Source organism: Apus apus, chromosome 2 (assembly GCF_020740795.1).
Source record: "Apus apus isolate bApuApu2 chromosome 2, bApuApu2.pri.cur, whole genome shotgun sequence".
Taxonomy (NCBI): domain Eukaryota; kingdom Metazoa; phylum Chordata; class Aves; order Apodiformes; family Apodidae; genus Apus; species Apus apus.
Window position 1 is genome coordinate 48,488,238 of NC_067283.1, and position 19,210 is coordinate 48,507,447.

Here is a 19,210-nt window from a genome sequence, read left to right on the forward strand (position 1 = left end):
AATCTGCAGCACAGCCAGCAGCGTTCTTTCTCTGCCCTTTCTTTTACTTTTTTTCCTCTCCTTTTCTTCCTTTTCTAATTTTTGCCTTTGCATGCAGTGGGTGCCTGCAGCCTCACAGGTAACAGATGGCTGGTTTCATCTGGTCAACTGAGGGTCTCGGTCTCCAAGTAAATTCTTGTCACGAGTGGTCAGCAGGGCAAGGCTTCTCGTGTCTGCTGTCTTCGCCAAAGCATGAAGTAGAAAATCAGCCATGCAAATCTTTGTGCATTTTATTTCCAGCATGAGTGCGTGCCGACGGAGTGCCAGATGGCTGAGGCACATGTCCTCTGGCTTGCCAGCACCTAAAGGGCAGTGTTGCCACCTGCTCTGTGAAACACAGGTTGGCCCAACAAGTCTGGTTTGCAGAGGTTACCCTTTCTGCAATATATGGTATGATAATGACCTTGTACATTCTTCTCTCAGCAAATGTTTTCTAGTAGTCTTTTGCTGGTTTCATTGGAGTTTGTGGCAGTTCATTTCTTCCATATACTCTCCTGCAGTTTATTTACAGAAAGCTCTTTTGCGGCTTCTTGTCAAGAAGCCTCACCTGCTCCTGATTTTATTATGAGCACCTTGCAGTTCATCAGTATTAACTGATCCAGATGATCCCAGACAATGAAATTATGGCTTTTGGGGCTATTAGGAGAAGTTTCCCGGGGCTGCTACATGCAGAATTTATAGATTGTCTTTAACCTTTTTGAAAATTGAAAAATGTCTCATTAACTCAAATGGTAGCCTTGTACACTGGAGAGTTTAGCTATTTGAACTACTTAGCCAACTCTACTTCTAAGGTACTTTAAAAAATATTTAAAAACCTGAAGCTGGAAGAATTGTTATTCCTGTTGGTGAGAACATTTTCACCACACTTACAGGAGAGGGCTATACCCATGTGTATTCTGGTCTGTCACTCAGAGTGATCTGCTCTCTTGCTGCATCACATATACCTCTTTAATAGCAGGTTCTTCAAAACCTCAGCTGCAGAATAATAAGCTTTAGATACTGTAGGTTTCACCCAGTGGAACTGAATTACCCATCTTCTACCCATGAAGAAGCATTAGATAATCAACAAGGTTATTATATGAGCTTGTTACAGAATTGATCTGAGGAGCACACTGTCACTTTGGTGCTGTGCATGCTCCGAGGCAGCAGTAGTCATGGAGATGAGGACTGCACGCAGCTTGGCAAGCTTTTGGGCAGAGAAATAAAGTGCCAATAATCATAACAGATTATTAAACCAAAGCCACAAAGTGATTAACCAAAAATGTCACAGGAAGTGTGTGAACTAGGAATTGTAGCTCAAGCTGTTGAATCTTAGGTCAGTGTCTCAGGCAAAAGCTCATAATTCCTCTGGCAACAGCAAAAAACATTCCTTTATGATCAATGTGGAGAGAGGTGGTGTGAGTCCCTGGGACCAGACCTCAGGTTCAGCACGCTCTGGAGACACTGGAGAAAGGATGGCTACCAAGAATATGAAGACTGCTTGTTTACAAGGAGTCACATGGAAAAGATGAGGAGAAACGGGGGCAAGTTACTCCTGAAGAAATCCTGATTGGACATCAGAAGAAAATTCTTCACTGTGAGAAGAGTCAGGCACTGGAATAATCTCCCCAGGTAAGTGTTGGATTCCCCAACACTAGGCACTTGGCAGCTTGGCAAGGTGCTGGGTCAACTCATCTAAATCATTTTTCTACCTTGAAAGGTTGCACCACGTGTTCCTTGAGGTCCCTTCCAGTCTGGCATACTATGATTCTATGAGTAAAGTGCAGTGATGTCAGAGTGATGTGTTTGACACATCTGCCTGTTCTTTCTTGGCATAGGCTGTACCACTAAGGACACCTTCTCCCGCAGAACAGAGGCTGGCAACACAGCTCTATGTGCTCCTCTGGGAAGTGCTAATAAGCAGTGCAACTGCAGCCCTTTTCTTTCTCAACTCCTTGGATTTAACCTTGACTGGCCTTTGTATGGCCTTGCTGTCTTCAAAGAGGGACACCAAAATTGTGTGAAAATCCAGTGCCTCAACAGAAAAGTGTCCAGACAGAATATACTGCTATTGTAAACAGGGTTAGTTTTATATATTCTTTTGCTTTATGTGCTGTAATGATTTTTGCTTTGAGGGAATTCTCATACAGCTGTTTATTTTATTGTAGCTCTTATTCTTAGAGGAAGCTGTCAGGAGCTGCAAAAACATTTTCCTTCTCCTTTAATCCACTATAAAGCCAGCACTTGAAACTGATTTGCTCCCAGAGGCCTTGGGTTGTGGTATTTGGATTGAGACTGGCTTCCATTGCAAAGCCATCCTGATAGCCCTGTGGCATCTGCAATTGTACAGAAGTTAGGCAACACATATCGAGGTCCTCCTTCACAAACCTATAAGAATAGATAATTGCTTATAAATTGCTGTTGTGCTGCTTTGATTTCCTTGCTGAGGAGCTCTTAGCTGAGAATGCTAATACTTTGAGTGAAAAGAGAGGACTGATGTTACTCTCTGCAGCAAAATACAGTCAACCAATACTGCAGTTCTACAGGTGGGTGGTCAAAACTGCTGGGTTAACATACATTTTCAGAGGGCATCTGCTTGACAAATGCTCCCTACAGATTTACCAGCCTCATCCTATCTGCTGAGCTTTTAAAAGTAGACGATAGTGTTCTTTACCTTCCCAGACTACGAAATAAATAGCAAAACTATTTTCAGATTCTAAATGCACTGTGTGACGTATCAGAATTACAAACCTCCCAGCTCTGCAGAGCAGAATTTTTATCATTCTATCTCATCCAATGTGAAATAATAGCTCAGCAACTGCACTGAACTCCAGTTGTTGCAACAAGCAGGTACTGAACAGGCTCATATTGCATCCAATGTATACATGAGTCCACACCACACACAGAACTTCAGGATGAGTGCTGTAAGGGTACAAGCAGGACTTCAGCCCACATTACTCCCAGGACCAGCTGGGAAGCCTGGCTCTTATCCAGCAAGCCAGATACACTTCCTCAAGAGGATATGATGTCCCAGCAGGGCAGTACTTAATTTCCACCATGCAAGTGCAAGTAGTGCACCACTTGTTGGTCTTGAAAGATTTAAGATGCTCAGCATAAGTTATCTTGCTTTTGCCAGTAGGCTGATAGAGTGGTATAGAATGACTGGCCTGTCTCTGTTGCCATTGCAATTTACGGCCAAATAAATTAAGCCTTTACGATCATTTTTCTTTCTGCCAGCCTCTGTAGTACTCAAACTTCCACCATTCATAAGTCAGATGCCTTCTATTGGGATGGCAGGTGACAGGTGTTATTCTGCTATAGGTTAAATGTTGATATGAAGGCATGGAGGGAAGCTGTAAAAGGCAAATGATAAAGGTAGCTGGTACTTAAGTAGCAAAGGGAGCTATTCAATAGCTATGAAACCTTTCACTGTGGTCCTGCCAGTATCTGCTGGGGTTTGTACTCCTGTGTGGGTTGGTGTGTACTGAAGGAAGCCCCCAGGTTTGGTCCTGCACACTGAGAAGAAGTTGTATGTACTCTTATATTTGTTCAATAATCAGACAAAATAGCTATTTCTTATGAACAGACTTTAATGAAATCCTGTTTGTGTAAATTTACCCCTGTCAGTGTTTGAAATATGCTCTGGAAGTATAGATGTTTCATAGGCACCAGAGGAGTGCAAAAGTTGTACTGAGTGGAAATAGGAGTCACTATTTGTATTTGTAAGCTCCTGCATTACAAAGCATAAGGAATCTGGTGGCTTCACAGCACAAATGGGAACATGGGGAAGATGAAGTTTTCCTTCTGCCTTGGCTTTTGCATTGCAGCTTTATCAACCATCAAACTGCCGTGATCTGGTGGAAGGCTGGAGCTTTAGAGTTTCTTGATGGGCTTGAAAGGGATGACCTGAATCTTTCTTTTATTGCTCAGTTGATGTGCCATTCTGTAACGTGCACTTGAATCCATTTGTTCCTTTAGCATAACCTCACTTTCCTGGCAGTGCCTTGAATTCTGCATGTGGTTTAGCTCAGGTGGTTCCCGCCCTTGAAAGTAGACAGTCCATTAGCCTTCCCTGCAAATGCTTACTCTATCTTCTCTGCCAGAGCTGTGCACAGAAGCTCCTTTCTGCCATCCTGAATGGGCACAAGGAAGACTTCTCCACCGGTCTCCCTGATAGAACAAGTCCTCTCATGTAGGTAAATTGGTAAAAAAATGAGATGATGCTGTCCTTGCATGCCTTCTATATCCGTTCTGTCACTAACTGATATAATGGCTGCTCATGGCCTGGATGAGCATATGATATGTTGGATCAAGCACTGGCTGGACAGTCAGGCCCAAAGAGTGATGGTCAATGGAGTCAAATCCAGCTAGTGACCGGTCACAAGTGGCGTTCCTCAGGGCTCAGTGTTGGGACTGTTTCTGTTTAAAATCTTTATTGATGTTAATTGTTAAAATATTGATCTTTATTGAAGATCTTGATAAGAACATAGAGTGTATTATCAGTAAGTTTGCAGATGACACCAAGCTGGGTGGAGTGTTGATCTGCATAAGGATAGGGAGGCTCTACAGAGAGACTTGGATAGATTGGATCATTGGGCTAATGTTAATGGTCTGGGCTTCAACAAGGCCAAGTGCTGGGTCCTGCACTTGGGCCGCAACAACCCCAGGCAACACTACAGGCTTGGGGAAGTGTGGCTGGAAAGTGTCTGGCAGAAAAGGACCTGGGGGTTCTAATTGACAAGCGGCTGCATATAAGCCAGCAGTGTGCCCAGGTGGCCAAGAAAGCCAGTGGCATCCTGGCCTGTATTAGAAATAGTGTAACCAGCAGAAGTAGAGAGGTGATTGTCCCCCTGTACGCAGCACTGGTGAGGCTGCACCTGGAGTGTTGTGTCCAGTTTTGGGCACCTCAATTCAGGAGAGATAGTGAGATGCTGGAGCGAGTACAGAGGAGGGCAAGGAAGATGGTGAACAGCCTAGAACGCTTCAAGGAGCTGGGAATATTTAGTTTGAGGAACAGAAGGCTGAGGGGAGACCTCATCAGTCTCTACAACTACCTGAAAGGTTATTGTAGAGAGGTTGGAGCTGGTCACTTTTCACAGGTAGTCAGTGAGAACAAGAGGGAATGGTTTCAAGCTGCAACAGGGTGGGTTTAGATTGGACATTAGGAAAAATTTCTTTACAGAAAGAGTGGTTAGACACTGGAATAGGCTGCCCAGGGAGGTGGTTGAGTCACCATCCCTGGCTGTGTTTAAGGGTCTTTTGGATGTGGTGTTGGTGGATGTGGCATGAGGGAGAACTTTGTAGAGTAGGGGTGATGGTTGGACTCGGTGATCCTGAGAGTCTTTTCCAACCTGAATAGTTCTATGATTCTATGATAATACAAGCTGCTTGATGGGCAACAGAGCTTTCCCTACTTGCTGCTTTAAATGGTTGTCTCTCAAAATCTAATTCAATGAGATTATTTCTGTTTCTTTCCTCCTAATGGCACAGTGGATTTTACCCCGGTTTTTCCCCTTCTTAGTCTCACAGGTGGTTGTAGTCATTCAAGTAATGATTTACAAGAAGTTGTGCAGTGCCTCTCTTGAGAAGTTACCTTCTTTCAAAGATATAGTCCCCATACTGTTGTTTTCAGTTCATACAGTGCAGCAGAAGATGGAATGGGAATATGTCTTCTGGGAAGAGTAAGAAAATTTCACCCTGATTTCCTAACGATTTTTACTTGGCTGCAAGGGAACAGTTGTCATAAAATTCGTGACAAAACTCTTATTGACTTCATATAAGTATCCAGAGGGATAACTGTCATTGGAGAGATGGGAAAAGCACCCAATATTGGCCATATTATGGAGTAAAAGCTTTAAAGCACTCTATAAAATAGTGAACAAAGCCTGCAATACAGGACATGGGACAGATTTATGTTCTGACCATATGTGAGTTTTTTAGGAGGAGCAGAGAACATCCTACACCATCATTTCAGATGATGGTTTGATAAACAGGACCATCTTTCTCTTAGTACCTACTTGATTATTTTTTTTCTAATGCTTCAATCCAGCAAGATAAAAGGGTATTTAAGTGTGTATGTAAGAGGATTTAGTTTTGTAGACATAGGCTGGGTTTTTTTCCCTTCACAGAGACTCTAAAACAGCAGATGTGTAGGTTTCTTTTTTTTTCTTTTCCTTTTTTTTTTTTTTAATGAAGATTTTGAGAACTTCCATGTGCAGAACAGGAGATGGAGCTATTTCCTAGCATGAAACATCATTTTGCAGTTTAGTTAAGCACCAGTAATAGTTTCATATTGTCCTTGATCCAGTTCGTACATTATCATGATTGCAGTCCCCCTCTAGTCCATCTCTACCCCTGTAAATACCCTCTTTTTTTTTTTTTTTTTCAAAGCTCAGTAGTACTTGTCAGCACAGCAGAATGAGATTTTATTCACAATCTGGATTTGTGAATGGAATCAATAACCAGCAATCCTTTGCTTGTGTCCTTGGGGTAAACAGCTCTCAGGTGACAGTTGCTTGTTTTGAGTTGAAAGAAAGGTTATTTGTAAAGTTCACAGAGTCCATTTCAGCAACCAGGCAAAATATGAATTATTCTTTCAGTCCTTTTATTATTTTTTTTTTTGGTTGTTGTTGTTGGTTTTTTTAGTCTCCTCTTCTGTGACATCCCGTATTTATTCTCCAGTATCTAAATTAAATGTAAATATGTTTTTCTTTGATTTCCTAGGGAAATGTGGCTTTTGGAGTCATGTACTTACTGCGTGCATGTGTGTCTGTCAGACTATTGCAACTAACATTTGAATCACTGGTCAATTCTAGTGGCATTTGGCAGAGGGGTGGATGTCTTTAAAACAATTACATTCCTACAAATGGCATAGAAGTTGACAGCTGGGTGATGGAGGAAAACCCTGTTAGCACTCTTATAGAGGGGAAATTGTCAGCATTCATCTGTTACCAAACATGGGGAAATCCACTTAGAAATATGAATGTCTTGGAATATTGACTTCATTAGGTTTTTTTTGTTCATGGAATGCTTTTTGTTTGCTTATTTTCACTCCAGCGGTGCTAAAAAATAAACGAGTAAATATATTTTATTTTTACACTAAGAGTTGTAAGGCTGTTCTAGGAGAAAAAGCTGAAACAGAATAAATGTGGGTTGGTTTTCTTCCTTGCTTGGAAGATGTGCCAAGGAAAGAAATAATCCTTCCACTTCCTGGTTCTGTCAGGAAATAGAAACAGAATAGGTTAAAGAGAAATCATCATTTGCAGACTGCCTAGAAGCAAGAAGTAGGAACATCTGTTAATGTATAGCTATCCTATCCCATCTCAGTTATTCCTGGGAACAGATGCATAAACCCTGAAGTGATTTGATAGGATATCTCTCTCCCTTCTTCAAAAGCACCTATGGGGTTACCTGATCTATGAACAACAGCACAGCAATGTCTAGCCCAGGTTTATTTTCCTTTTCTCAGCATCATCATGCTGTACTGCAGGGTACTCATTCTTCTTTTCAGACATGAAGAAACCTCTTGGCATCACTGCTGTCATTGTAACTGGTGTCCCAAGTCATGCTGCAAATAGAGTGATAGTGCTGCCTGCCCTCAGCATGCTTTTGCTCAGTAATGCAAAAAACTGTAGGTTTGTGGCATTTGAGATATGGCCAAAGGAAGTCCTCCAGGGAGGCAAATTCCTCTGTCTGCTTGGGAAGATCAGGCTTGTTAAGCAAGGAAGAGTTCTGCCTCCTCTCCCTGGAGAGCTGAGCTAGTAGACAAGAAAGAAGGTATTAGTGTATTTCATGTGTGTGTGTGGTGCAATGGAAAGTAGAATATGTCCAGCAGTTCAATGTAATTAATTTTTTTTTTTCCATTGTGAAATATATTGTTTGGTGGCATTTTTTTTTGCTCTTTCCATTTAGTCGGCTCATCTATGAGGTTAAGAAATGCTATGTTTTTGTGAATGCGTCTTCCCTCCTTGCCTGTTGTCAAGGGTTGGAACATGGCTCTGTTATTTCACACAGGCTGCCTGACCCACCATTGTTGGCTGTTCAGCACCATTCTCAAATCTGTTTTCTGCCATTAACTGGTTCTGCCCACAATATTTCAAACATTTTACAAATTCAGCATAAGTAGTTCACATCTCATCTAGTGTAATAAGAAGTAGTCTTTTTGTATCATGTAAACTTCAGTGTCATTAAATTAAAGATCAGTCTACAAATATTACTAAATGCTTTCTTATTCAATCTGTTGCAGGGACAAATGTGGTATTTTTGTGTGGTGTTTGGCACTAAACATGCTTTTGTCTAAAATACTGATATAATATCACTAGCCCAATGTTTGTTTATCCTAATTCCAAATAACTACCTTTCAAAACATCTAGCTTATATCCATTAAAAATTAACATAAACAACAAAGCACCATATCCTTAAAGAACAGCCAGAGAGAAAGGGTATTCTAAGAAAAAAATTGCAGGGCTTGAAGAAATCTTGGTTTGGGTTGTAGTTGAAATCACCATCAGAATTTAGGAGGTCCTTTCACTAAATTTCTCTCTTGCTTATATTGTATACTTACATTGAACATTTTCTTGTGGAGGGAATGTGTCTAAATTGTCTGTTTTATAAACGAGCAGCTCTCCTGTTTGAAAGCTGTGAGTGCTACCATGTTTCAGGTGGATTATTATGGAGCTGCTTTGCTTACAGGAATTCACTGTTCAAACAGGGAGCGTGCAAGTTGCTGACCCACCCTCATGAGCTACTGCAATGCAAGACAGTGTAGCTGGACCTAAATCAGCTCTTCCTTGCTCCCACACTCACCTTTGGTGCAGGTGTGGTGACATTGCACTGCCCCTGTCACCATCACCCATGTCTCTCCACCCAGGTTTGCCTCAAGCAGACTGTTCCACTGCTCTCTGGTGCTGAGCTTGCACTGGGTCCCAGCTGGCCTGGCTGTGACAGGGTTTGTCTGAGCTGGTGAGTGTGGGCCAGGCTTGCTGCCCAAGGTTGCTACAAGCTCCAGATTCATGGCATTTTTAAGGCTGTATTTTCTCACAGATCAGATAAATGGTAGTGTACAAAATCTATGCAGTTATGGATCTTGTTGTTTACTCTGGGTTTGGGGGATTGTTGCTTTGTTGGGGTTTTTATGCCTTGAGTTAATGAGGCAGTAACTTGGGAAGGAATCATCAAAATGTGCATTATTTAAGAAAAAAAAAAAAAAGCCATCCAAAATACATTTGATGAGCAGAGCATGCACAATTTCAGTGTTATTAATTAGAATTAGTTCAGTTAACTGTGAAAAATTTTTCTAGAGCTGATGAATATAAGTTTTCTTGCAAACTCAGTGGATGTTAAGTAATGAGAGCAAGCAGCAAAGAGAATGCAAGCCATATTTTTCTTCCAGAGAAGTATTTTCAGTCCTTGCTTCCACCAGTAAAGATGCTGACAAATGCTGCTATACTTTAGAAAAATTCACCAGGTATTTTGACATACACTGACATGTGAAATCCTCACAAGTGTTATCATGTAGTAAGAGACAGAATATGTATTTTCATATTACTCTGAAGTCACCTGTTCCTGTTTCCACATGGTAGGGGGAAAGAATATTTTAGCTAGTCAGAATAGTTAAGACCTTGATTGTCCATGTTACCAAGAGTATAGGTCTCCAGCTTCTTGCCTGCTCTGTGAATGTAAAAAAATATCTGATTAAGAGCAGAGGTCTTGCCTATTTCTAACGTAGTCGTAAGAGCAGATACACAATAGAAACTGTTTGAAATCCTATGATGGGCAGGCGAGGAGAGGGGACGTGTTCCTGTGTTCTTGAAGCAGAGAACAGAAAATTCTGGCCAGGACAATTATGCTGGGGAAGAAAGTCCTGAAAGCTGACAGATGTGGAGACTGTCAGACTTGTTCTGTTCTGTCTTGATTCAGTGTTTTCTTAGCCAGATCCTCTTTTTGGTCATAGATCTTTTACAGAATCACAGAATCTTGGGGGTTAGAAGGGACCTCGAAAGATCATCTAGTCCAACCCCCCTGCCAGAGCAGGGTCACCTAGAGTACATCACACAGGAATGCGTCCAGGTGGGTCTTGAATGTCTCCAGTGAAGGAGACTCCACAACCTCTCTGGGCAGCCTGTTCCAGTGCTCTGTCACTCTCACAGTAAAGAAGTTCTTCCTGATATTCACATGGAACCTCCTATGCTCCAGTTTGCATCCATTGCCCCTTGTCCTATCACTGGTCATCACTGAAAAAAGCCTGGCTCCATCATCCTGACACTCACCCTTTACATATTTGTAAACATGGATGAGGTCACCCCTCAGTCTCCTTTTCTCCAAACTAAAGAGACCCAGCTCCCTCAGCCTTTCCTCATAAGGGAGATGTTCCATTCCCTTCATCATCTTTGTGGCTCTGCACTGGACTCTTTCAAGCAGTTCCCTGTCCTTCTTGAAATGAGGGGCCCAGAACTGGACACAATACTCCAGATGTGGCCTCACCAAGGCAGAATAGAGGGGGAGGAGAACCTCCCTTGACCTGCTAACCACACCCTTTCTAATACACCCCAGGATGCCATTGGCCTTCTTGGCCACAAGGGCACATTGCTGGCTCATGGTCATCCTCCTGTCTACCAGGACACCCAGGTTCCTTTCTCCTACACTGCTCTCCAGCAGGTCAGCCCCCAACCTGTACTGGTACATGGGGTTGTTCTTCCCCAGATGGAAAACTGTACACTTGCCCTTGTTGAATTTCATTAAGTTTCTCCCCACCCAACTCTCCAGCCTGTCAAGGTCTTGTTGAATGGCAGCACAGCCTTCTGGTGTGTCAGCCACTCCTCCCAGTTTAGTGTCATCAGCAAACTTGCTGAGGGTACATTCTGTACCCTCATCCAGGTCGTTGATGAAGATGTTGAACAACACCGGTCCCAGTACCGACCCCTGAGGGACTCCACTAGTCACAGACCTCCAACTAGATTCTGTCCCAAGGCAAGTGCCTTGTTTCACAAGACAGCTGAACTGTGTGACACAGGGGTGGATGATAGACAGGTCTCCCTGTGCTGAGGAACAGGGTCTGTGTAAAATAAGAGAGATCACAGCTCTTCAAGAGGCTGCCCATATTCCTTGAAGTGAATTTTCTCTCAGAATCTTAAATGTGTCTGGCTAAAGCACAGAAACTTGATGTCTTATTATTGTTATGGTCTTAATGTGAACACAAGAGTATGAGTGAAATGATGCAGGTTCCCTTGCTTCATGCTTTCAGCCCAGAAAATCTTGGTTCTGGTATGATTTCTTGATTCTTTAAAGCACAGTAACTTGTCTTCCAGTGTGGTGGTAAATCTGCCACCATGCCAAACATGTAGCCTTTAAGAAGTGAACTAATATCAGTTTGATTTCAGGAATGATGCAAACTGATTTTCAAAGTCTTGAACTCAGATGGTACCAAAATACAAAAACTTCACAGCTGTGCTGTAACTGAACTGAAAATTCATGTGGTTGTCTCCCTGACCGAAATGTTCAATTGCCCTGGCTGCTGAGGGACTCCATGGTCTTCCAAGCTTCAATGTATCTTCAATATGCTGCCTAACTCTAGCATGCAGCAAATTTAATGTTCTTACCTTCTTAGCAACAAGATCAGCAAGTCTCCTGTCATTGAAGATTTTTGCCATGTGAAAGCCCCGGCACACAGTGATCAAATTACTTCTCAGTCTTCACTTTGATAAACTGAATAGATTAAACCACTTAGTAAACAATGTAGCACTTCTGCAGTCATCTTTTGCCCTCTTCCACATTTTTATAGTCTTCTCCAGTGTGGACACCACATCAGAACAATCTAGTGCTGTTTTTTAGAAGCCAACCCACTTCCATTTTTGGTAGCGTGAGATAGAGTAAGAGATCAGAATATGGTGTTGAATTTCAGTTTGTGTATTTGAGTCATGCTATTTGGGGTAAATGTTCTGTTTAAAAACTAAGCTATATGAGATGAAATTCACTGGATGAATGTGTTCCTCAAAAACAGACCAAAGCAAAGATACCGCAAAGAAGGAGGAAAAACAAATGCAACCAACAGGTTTACATGCAAATTTAGGTTTTAATAACAAAATTGGTAGCTATAAATGGTTCAAGTATGTACCAGAGTGGCCCCTTAGAATGGCAGAGATGTTGTATGGGGTTTATACATCCTCTGTACTCAAAGAATCAATAATAATTATTTTATTTAGGATCTATGGTTTATAATTCTTAAATGCTATGTTACTTACTTCTTATTTTGAAACCATGCGCTGTGAGTTGATGTTTCTTTTCTCAAAGAGAAATCAGCAGAGGTTTTTACTGCATGCTTCAAACAAAAATCACAGTTTATTAAAGTATTTTTTCCTTTTTCATTTTATTTGCTAGACAACCTACTAAAGCAGTATTTAGTTCTGCCAAGCAATGTGTAAGCCTGAGCTAACATCTATTTTTATGTTTTCTGATACAACATTTCAGATTATTTTTTTCAGAAGTGTCTCAGTGAAGGAAATGGCTACTCTTTGTTTCCAATTAGTAAATCTGTATTCAAATACAGCATACATATTCCAAGTCTCTTTCCCTTGGATCAGATTACTTCCTCAGCAGATTCTGTAATACTTCCACTTACTCACAAACTAAATGAGGCTGTGCTCCCTATTGTTAATGAAACTTCCTCTTCTTTTAGATGAATTGTCTTTTATGCATATCATCATGTCTTGGTTTCTACCCCCAAATTTTTCATGATGTCTGTTGTATTATTACTTTCTCAGTTGGTAAAAATAGCTGTTAGTATAGGTAGCACTATTCCCTGGCTAATAGATATCTTCATGGCTTTTCCTGCTATCTGTCACAGCCACAAATATTTCATTAGTTGGTGGTTTCCTCTCTCCCCCACCCCCTCCAGTCATATAGGAGTTGTCAGTCACACTGCAAATGAAAGCTGCAGGAAATCCACAGTGCCTTATCATATAATTCAGCACTGTAATTTCCTAATCTAAATCTAGTACTGTTAAAAAAACAAACACTATCTAGTGTTCTCAAGCCTGCATTTCATTCTTGTGACTTGCCTGAGACGGCTTTTCATTGTAGGATGATTCACTGCCTGGTACTATGATTGATATCTCAGTGGCTTTCACAGGGAGAGGCTTTGTGGCTCTGTGACTTAAAGGACTTGGCAAATCCACACAAAAGGCACTGGGAGAATGCAGAAAGGCTGTGTACATCCTTTGTCTTGGCGTATGTTGAGAAATGAGATGGAGAGGTTTTGCAGAACACAAGGACTATTCAGTGTCTAATTTGGAGGTAGCTGAATCAGAAGGGAGTCTTTTGAGGTTTTCTGTTGAGTGAAAGATGAACCCACTTGATATTTGGAAGTTTACTTCAGATACTGAGTCAATATTCTTCCAGAAAGGAAATAAGCTGTAGTCAGCTGGCTAGCTTTTTTCTATTACACATCAGAATGTCAAAGCCAGTTAACAGTTATCAGCCTTGAATTAAAAGGTCTTCACTTCTAGTATGGATGTGGTATGTAATAAGTCTTCCCTTTCTTAGTAGGGGCTGTCACTTAACTAGTGTCACACACTATCCCTAGGTGGATGTCCTTCAGGGAGGTGAGTTAGCTTCCAAGTGAACAGTTGCTTTCCTCTGACACTGCAGAAAATCAATTTAGTTGAAGTGAAACCTGAGAGGATGCATTCCTGAGCTGTGAGTGCGTTTGAAATTTTTTGTCTTCATTAGTGCAACAGTCTGTAATTACCTTTTTCCCAATGGCAGCATTTGACTAACAATATTTCAGATTTCAGTCTTCCCTGCAGCCTAATGCTGAATCATTAGAGTTGATTCTCTGTTGTCTAATAAATATGTGTGGTAAGGGAACATGTACAGGTCTTTCCCACTGTGGGTGCAGCAGTAGGATCTCTGATTTCCAAAGGACCACCTATTTTCATTAAACCAGTAGGAATTTATCTCTGAGACTTCCAGAGAGGGAACATGTAATAGAGCTAATTGAACTGTGAGACTAAATCATATTTTTCACCCATTTGTTTCTTAACATTGGCTCTCTTGCTCTTGAAAGATGCTGGTAATGAAACTGGACAGACTGACAAGTTCAGCTAGGCAGCATGAACGTGCAGGAGAGGAGGAAGCTGCACTGCCCAGTGAAAACCACTCATGCTTCATATTCAGTTTAGTCATCTCTCCTCTTTTCCCAGAAAAGACTTCTGCTTTGGTCTCTTTCCAGTTCTCCCACGAAGAGCCAGACATGTAGTTGACTTCATACTCTTCTTGTTATACCTGCAGGCACAGGGCAGAGGGAAATGCTGTAGAATTTTTCCTGCAGAAAAGCAAGTTTGTAACACTTTCAGGTTGTAAATCGTTATGTTTCCTCATTTCCTTAAATGGAGCTATTGCTAATAAAGAGCCAGCTTATCCCTAATTACATGTGAAGAAACAAATCCTCACTGCTTTGGTAATGAATGCATCTGAATCATGTCTTAACTTGCACTGTCACCAGGCATTTCTCTGTCAGAATAATTCCAACTGGAATTATCCTAATAGCAGATTGGCTTTCTCATTAAGTTTTTAATTAGTACGTATTTATGTTAAAAGGACATATTAGTGCTGCTTTCTGTGTTTTCCAATGTTCTTAAGGCTTGAATGAAAATTTTAATGCTTTTTCTATTTAAAGATCCTTAATTAGGTTACACTGAGAGTGCCAATTAGTAAAGATTTGAAAGTAAGTTCCCAGAGTATTCTCACACTGCTGTTGTCCTCAAAATTGAGTAGGCAATAATAATCACACATTTACACCATGTGGGCAGTATGTAGCAGATGATACATTGGGGTTTGAATAGCAGTTCATTTCCTTTTTGTGATTCCTGCTATGCCTTTGCTAACAGTATGAGTTTAAATCAATTTCTTTGATCAGATTCATACAGTTGTAGAGAACCTGTTTCCACATGAGAGGTTATCCTTGAGGAGGAGAGGTGGCTAATGTTTTCTCTGAGCTGATAATGAAACAAACCTGATCTCCAGGTTGCCTGAAGGCTAATGGTTCTCTGGGAAGCAGCATACTCCAAAAACTGGTCAAGGATGCATAAGGATGAGGGTCTGACTGACTATGTAATTCAAATAAAAACAATGCACAAAAAATCTCCCCACCTTAATGTTTCAGACAATAAGTGGAGACATTTTATGTTGTGGAATTGTTTGAATGTATACAAGTGCTATGTGGATATGCAATTCACATGCAGGATAGTGATCTCTGTTCATGACCACCTTGCAGAAAGCATGATATCTAGTAAAAACAGAGTTCCAGCATTGCAGTTTTATTATTCAGATGCTTAACTTCTCTCCCACAACCCTCCCTGCCTGGGATTCTTGATATAGCTGTGGCATTGGTGTAACCCAAATACTTGTGGTAGTCCTTAAAAATACAACATTTAGCTGGATGATAACCTATGGTGTTAAGGGAGAGGTTGGAACTATGACACAGAAGTTAAAATGCCGGTGTGCATACACAAACACATAAGTATTACTGTTAGGGCTGTATTCAACACTCAGTTGAAATCACCTGGGGGGAACTGTTCTACTTGTGCTCTTTCCACAGTACTTCTGTGCTAGCATTTGGTCAGTCCTGTGACATTCATGGTAGAAAAAAAGTAATGGGGAACTGTGATACCATGTGCTGTAGCTCGTGTTTTGGGGGGCTTTTTCCCCCTTCAAATCTAACGCTGTTCCTCACATTAACTTAGATGGGTATATTTTTTTGCAGAGAAAATATTATTTGCTCTTTATTTCCAGCCTCTTTCCCTCCAGTAGCACTCAAATCAAAGCCAGAGGCAGGAGTATATGGAAAAATAGCTGCTACTAAAAAAACCCAGTGTGATTAGTGTGCTGGATGTTTTCCTGTTGGCGTGAGTGAGAAACAAACTTGTTAGCAGAGCTCAGACTCTCAGGCCAACTGCCTGCTATCTATTCTGGGTATTCATAGGCAGAAGATGTGGGTACATGTTGCTTTCCAAAACTGAGCAAACATCAGCTTCTGTTTGTAACTTCCAGGTTATGAATCTTAAATAAACCAGAAAACTTGTCACTAAAACTAAGTAGTTCACATTGTTTAACTGAACTAGCAAAATTTGTAATGGGTAATGGTGAAATACTATCTCTGTCAAAATCAAAAAGGTAAACAAATTATTTTCAGTGCTTGATTAGTTAAATCACCATGCTAATACTACAGAATAATCAATCCTTGCTGTCCTATGCTATAATTTAGTATAAATCTCACTGGGGAACTTTATTACAGTCAGTCAAACCTCTAATTTGAATCTAGAGAAGTGTCTTCTTCCATCTTCAAAGGAGCTGGCATGATCTTACCAGGATCAGATGTCTTAAATCATGTTACAGTCTTAGAAAAAAATCCAATTTAAGAAAACTATATAAACATCTAAAAATATGCTGGCATAATAAAAACTCTTGCTAAACGTTCATTCAACTGCAAACTAAAAGAACCTTCAGGCTGTGATACACGTTAGCTGCTCCGCTGTGTGCTTAAGACAACATTCCTGCTGATTTTGGCAGGAAAGGCAATTAAGAACAGTGTATTTTGGACCAACAAGACAGAAAATTTTAAATCTTGATAGCAATGAACTGCAGCAAGATGAAGCCAATAAGCACTAAAAAATGTTCAGTTCTGTAGATTTGTATGCTACCTGAGTATTTTCTCACAGCAGTTAATTTACAATTATAAAATATGTTTTCATTTTTTGTTTTTTAGAAAATTAATATCTAGATATTTAGCATTTCACTGTATTCTGTATTCCTGGAAACCAGAACTTCTGTTTTTTTCTTCTCAGATTTTTGCTTTACCACAGGAAATTAAAATACTGCCTTTCATTGTCTGAACTTATATGTGTGTATAAGCTAAATAGCTAATAAGCTAAATAACACTAGTTTTATAATTATTACATCAGTTTGACAATTAAAAACAGGAAATCCATTCATACAACCTTCAATAGTAGATTCAAATGCTTTTTCTTAAGTATGATATGAAACAACAGATTTAATGCAGAGAACCTGCATATTAAGTCTTAATTGCAGTTGGTCTGGGTGATCATTTTAGGTCCCTTCTAAACTGAAATAGGCTATTTTGTTCTATTTGTTGTTTGCCTTTTGTTCAGGAGGGTTCTTATGAAACAAGTTCTCAATATCACAATAAAAATTATTTTGCCATAATTGTGGCTATGAGTTGGATCCAAGTTAGCTAAGCAATGGGTGGAAATGCCAGGCAAATGTGTTGAGAACCAATTGGTCATGTATTGAACATGTAAAGACAATTATATTATTATACTATAGACTTCTTCAGCAATATGAAGGTTTTTTGCCAAGTAAAGTTCTACTGTTTCTCAAAAGCCAAGTAGAGCTGGTTGTACCTCTGCCTTATGCATGAAAGAGCTGTCAGTGGATTTACAGCTGGTTCAGCAGAGGGTTATAATCAAGACGATCTTAATGAAGCCTGGGGTCTCCAAATTCATTAAATGAGAGATTTGATTCATCCTATACTTACCCCTTCCCTCTGTGAGCACTGCAAAAATTTGTAATTTTGAACGTGTGGAGTAAAGTATGTAAGAGAAGAATTCTATTTGGAGGGCATTTTTGCACACACTTACTCACAAGCGTAATCCCAGAGAAGATCCGGGCTGCTGAGTTGCAGCAACAAGCAGAATGAAAAAACACTTCTTCCTGTTTCCTCCAAAATACCATGTGTGAGATTCACAGTGGGGAAAAAATAGCTGCAACAAAATGTTACAATATTTTTGTCAGACATATTGCGTTTGTACTGCCTGTGTTATCTGCTTTTTAAATTATACAAAGCGCCTGTGTGACAACATTACTTCCTGCTAAACGTAAAGAATTTGGTAAAGACTAGGTATTTTCTTTCATGTATTTTATGGCTGGAGGCACAAAGATCTCAGAATTAACAGCTAGACATCAGTCATAATGGAGTAGGGGTACAACCCATGTTCCTGAATTTGTAGTTCCCTAGAGGGACTGGAATTTATTTCATTTCAGAATTTAAAAGGAATGCAAAAGTTAGTTTCACATGGAAACTTTACTTGAAATAATACTGAGGAATTGTCCCACTTTGATCAATTGGAATAAAGTGTTATTTGGCTTTTGACCTGTCATCATATTCTATTACAAGAATATGCTGTGGGAGTTTTGGTTTACTTTTCCAGAAATTTTGAATTAACTGGTAATTTTGGAGGTTATGGGTAGAAGTGGAGGACTTTTGATTAGGAATTTCTGATAACAGCTAAACTGTATTTTTTTTCCCTTCTCTGTTGATTTAAAACTTATGTCACTTATAATGCAACCCTGATGCTCTGCCCTGTCAAAGGAGGATGAGGAGTAAACTCAGATTAAATAAGTGATGTGCACAAAGAGCAGTAGACCCCTCCATGGCTGGAATCAGTGTTGGCACTCAGGTAGGTGTAACATGCACCTTTTTTACTTTCTGTGCACCTGCATATGCTGATCTGCAATTACATCCTGATGTGCCTGACTAGCATTTCAAAGTGATGGATAATTTAGGAAGGCAACAGGAGGGGAAGGAAGAGAAGGGCATACCTTTGACTGGCATAAACCTGCATTAACTCATTCACCAGAACTTACTGATTTCTTTGCCTTGACATCAATTTATCTAGTTGAGCATCTAAGACTTTCTTTAAAATATTATGCTGACTTTAGTGAAGCTGTGATGATTTATGCCTACTTAAAGTCTGCCCTCTGCAGCAATATATGCCTAATCTTGTCTTAAGATACACACAGTTTGAAAAGGAGTTAAAGCTGCTGTTGTACGTTTGATGTGTGTCAAGCAACTGCAGAAAAGTTAGAAACAGCAATAAGCCACAGCACAGTATTTTATTCTATGACCATGTGGCCTGCCTATTGGATGAGGGGAAGGCGATGGACATTGTCTTCCTAGACTTTAGTGTAAGGCCTTTTACACTGTCTCCCACAGCATTCTCCTGGAGAAGCTGGCAAATCATGGCACAGACAAGTGTACTCTTCACTGGGTAAAAAAACTAGCAGGATGGCCAGAGAGTTGTGGCATGGGGACAAATCTAGCTGGTGGCCGGTCATAAGTGGTCACCCCTCAAGGCTCAGTTTTGGGGCTGGTTTTGTTCAATATCTTTATCAGTGA